A 4014-nucleotide genomic window follows, 5' to 3' on the forward strand; every position below is an offset into this window, starting at 1 on the left:
CAGAAAGATGTCCATACCAAGGCAAAATGGAGACCAGAATGGCAGCCAAATGAAACCCCAGGATAAGAAAGGAAGTGATTGTGCCCAGCGACGTGCTGATGGTCAAACTATGCCTAAGTAAATAAGGAAACACTGGGGCACAATTCCTAAAGTGGACCACCCATTGCTTGATCTGTGGACCACCCATTGCTTGATCTGTGTGTGTATGGAAAAAAGAAAGGAGAGAAAGAGAGACAGAGAGAGAAAGAGAGACAGAGAAGGAGGGAAGGAGGGAGGGATGGGGTGGGGGGAGAAAGTGAGAGAGAGAGAGAGAGAGAGAGAGAGTGCACAAATGAATAGGAGAGGAGCCTGCATTTGTTACCATGTCACTTGAGCAGTCTACCTTGGAGATGCTGGGATCATGCTTGAGGTAGGGCATCCTCTTCATCTCATGTTCATTTGCATCCTGACTGATGGTGCATGTGTTTCTCTCTCTCTCTCTCTCTCTCTCTCTCTCTCTCTCTCTCTCTCTCTCTCTCTCTCTCTGTGTGTGTGTGTGTGTGTGTGTACAGGAAAAACGCATATATTCCAAGCCTCAGAGAAAAAAAAATAACAAAATAGAAGTAGAAGCCAAGCCCCAGGTAACAATCACCATGGAGACATTGGAGCAGTACATAAGCAGCAATGATGCTCACCACGCACAACCATTACTCTCACTGACCATCCTCTTTCCATGGCATGCTTAAAGAATGAATGATAGACGGGCTACACTCCTTACTGACGTAAAACATGATTCACATAAGCCAGAACTAACCATCCCCAAACTTGGAAAGAATGAGTCCTCCACCTGAGGGCCTGCTCTCCTCTGGGTCATTTCAGGAAACATTTGAAGCATGTCTGTGCTCTCAAAAATGTTTCCCAACGTCTCTTCAAACTTCTCAACACCTTCCTAGCCCAGGATCCTCAGGAATCAGGAACCACCTTGTGCTCCCTACTCCTCGTTTGGAATTATACAAAACAAAACAACAAAACAAACAAAACAGAGGTTCCGACTTCATTCACTGAATGTATTTGCTAAGCACTGATAAGCACTGTTAAAGATCTGTTCAGAACACAGAACCTTTCCTTCTAAACAAAACAAAACAAACCAACAAAAACCCCAGGAGATCATGATGGTCAAGGCAACAGGTACCTGAACTTGGGAGGTAGAGGCAGGTGGATCCGGAATATACCACCATTCCTGGCTACAGAGGGAATTCAAGAACCAAGTCTCAGAAATACGACGACAAACAAAGCTACAACAAAAGAATCTGTTCTCTAGGAAGCACCTGCTGGAGGAGACTATTAACTATTGATCCTAGGGGAAAGCAATATAAAATCAACTAGAGAACTCAATGAAGTCTTTTTATATGGGTGTTATGGTTGTTTATACTGGGGCTTCAGTTCACACACTTCCCTCATGGGCATATATAAGGTGCCCACCTCCAGTTTAGAAAGAATTTTATCCCTCTTTCCTGGAGTCAGTTCCTGAGCCTTAGGATTTTTCCCTGCAACAAACGAAACCCGGCTGTACCCAGAGCGGCTTTGTGAGTTCTCCACAGTCACCCACTTGTCTCCAGGGAGGAAGGAAGGAACTCAAGAGTCTCAAAATAGCAGCCCGGTCCTAGTCCTCCAACAAGTGCAGGTTACATCACTTTACAGGGCTGGTTGTGACATCACTTCTAGACCTGAATGCGGCCCACCCCACCTCTGAGAAAATGGAAAATGCTGAACCGCAGCCTCAGGGCTTTCTCATCCAGAGGCAATTTCTGTCCAGCTAAACCTGATTGCAGGGCAGGTGGGTGTAGAGCCCAGCAAAGAAGCCTTTGAAAACAGGAATCCAGGCTTTGCAGGTCAGCCTGGATCAAGTCCAAACTGGGTTCTAGCCCGCACACACCCCCGCCCCCTGGTGACAAGCAATCTGTTTGTGGGGACACTTTTGTGAGGTTACAGAATCTCTGCAAGAGAGGGAGCGGGTTCTGGCCTGGTTTCTAGGTAACCCGCCACACCAAGGTGCACAAACAGGATCGGACAGAGAAGAGGGGTAAAAAGAGAAGCTGATCGGCCAGGGCCCCCTCCCGGGTCGCCGTGAAACGCGCTTTAATTGCTTCAAAGGGCCCTTCTCAATGGGGTTTCAGAGGCGCAGGAGCGGGTCCCCGGCGAGGGCTCCTTTCCGGCTGGCCAGCATTCCTGGGCGCTGCGAGGGGAGAGCCCGCGGCTCATTTCCATGCCTGTCGCATACTGCCTCCGTTGTGCCGGGCCGGGCCGCGAGGGGAGCGCGGCTGGCAGCGAACAAAGCCCCATTCATCCCCGGGGACGGCTTCCTCCCGGACCAGCCGCGGCCGCAGATGGGCTGGCTCGGGCACGCCATCCATCTCCAGGCCGGGGAGCGCGGCCCCGCCCGCGCACAGAGCGGTGATACAGGGCGCCCCCGGGCTGCGGTACCCAGGCCTCCACGGAGGGGGAGAGGCTGTGCCGGGACAGGCGAACACTGAGGCTTTTCAGCCGGGAAATCCCGTGTCCTCGCCGGCTCCTTGAGAGCGAGGATGTCAGTTTCCACCGCCCTCTTCCCCACTCCGCCTCCCCCCCCCCCCATGGTACGGTCCGTCTTCCCTAGTTGTGAAGGGACTTTGTTTCTCCTCTGTGGCCTCTGCAGTCCCCACGAAAGGGTCACTTCCTGACTTTTGTGTCTCTTCAATCCAGTGCCTTCAAAGTTCCTCCCTCCCCTCTGGTTCTAAGTACATAATTGCGAGGCTTATCCATAAGGTTTTCCAGAATTCAAACATTCCTCCAGGTTAAGTATGGGACTTTAGCTTCGCAATAAACATCTTTTTTGTGTGTGTTTGGGCTTTTTGTTTTGTTTTCTTTCCCTCTCCCCCGCACGCCTGCGGGAAAACGCACTTGTATCACAACTGTTTGCAGACACCATGCGCTTTTCCTTTGGTCCCAAGTGTTAGACGCCCCCGCCCCCCCACCCCACCACCAGAGAAAGCGACAGAACTCTAACGTCAAACAGAAGCGAAGCTGGGTCACTTTTCCTTCCTTCTGAGGAAGCCCTCCAGGCTGGGATCCACAGCCCAAGACAGAAACAGGCTCCAGACACATTCCTCCCCAGCGGATGCGACAGGGCATGGCAGGATCAAACAGCCACCAGACTCTGGGGAGACTGGCTCCATTCTATCCATCTTCCAGATAAGAAACGATAAGATCTCAGGGGGAAAGGATTTGTTCACCTCAGGCAGAAGCTGGTTCATCTCTGTAAAAGACAATAAATAAATAAATAAATAAATAAATAAATAAATAAATCCCTCAAAAACACAATTTTCAAAAAAAATCAAGAAAAATTATTATTCACCAAGTAGATTTGCTTTTCTGCTTATACTAAAAGAGAACTCCCCTCTAGTGCATGAGAATCGCGCCTGTGTTTCTTTTACTTCCTGTATTTTGAACACCACTGGCCTCACTCCAAAACAGACCTCTTTCCTCCCGGAGGGAATGAAAACCTTCAAAATGTTCACAAGCAGATAGAGTGACTTTGCACTCGTTATTTCTGAAGGTGTGGGGGTGGGGAGAGAAAATTCCAAGTGTTTTACACATGGCCTCCCTGAATCCTCACAGTAGGCTCTGAACTGGATTCTACAGCTTCCTCCCTTTCACTGAAAAAAGGAACCAAAGCTGAGAGAGACTGAGATTAACCTTTTCGGGGTCACACATAGGTTAAATGACCAAGGCAGATTCCGATCCCTTCCACTCAGAGACCTTGTTTACACAGCCACAGGGTAACAAACTCCTGGGTGGCTCAGGGTGTAAACCAGGCTGAGAGAGAGAGAGAGAGAGAGAGAGAGAGAGAGAGAGAGAGAGAGAGAGAGAGAGAGAGAGAGAGAGAGAGAGAACCTCACCCTACCCGGAGGGGAGAGCTGACAGAGGACTCGATTTACCAGGGAATGCTTCTTCCGGAATGCAAAGTGCTAAGTTAATTACCACTCCCGAGGCTGC

The 4014-nt window shown here is 49.9% G+C and overlaps 1 long non-coding RNA gene across 1 annotated transcript; it reads right to left on the bottom strand.

The window, feature by feature from the left end:
* Positions 1-3157: 3157 nt before the first annotated feature.
* Positions 3158-3655, bottom strand: LOC127684541 (uncharacterized). Its single transcript, XR_007977745.1, has 2 exons — positions 3374-3655; positions 3158-3274 (listed from the first exon to the last, which is right to left on the bottom strand). It is a non-coding gene; the product is annotated as an uncharacterized LOC127684541 (long non-coding RNA).
* Positions 3656-4014: the final 359 nt, after the last annotated feature.

The sequence above is a fragment of the Apodemus sylvaticus genome, chromosome 5 (assembly GCF_947179515.1).
Source record: "Apodemus sylvaticus chromosome 5, mApoSyl1.1, whole genome shotgun sequence".
Classification (NCBI taxonomy): domain Eukaryota; kingdom Metazoa; phylum Chordata; class Mammalia; order Rodentia; family Muridae; genus Apodemus; species Apodemus sylvaticus.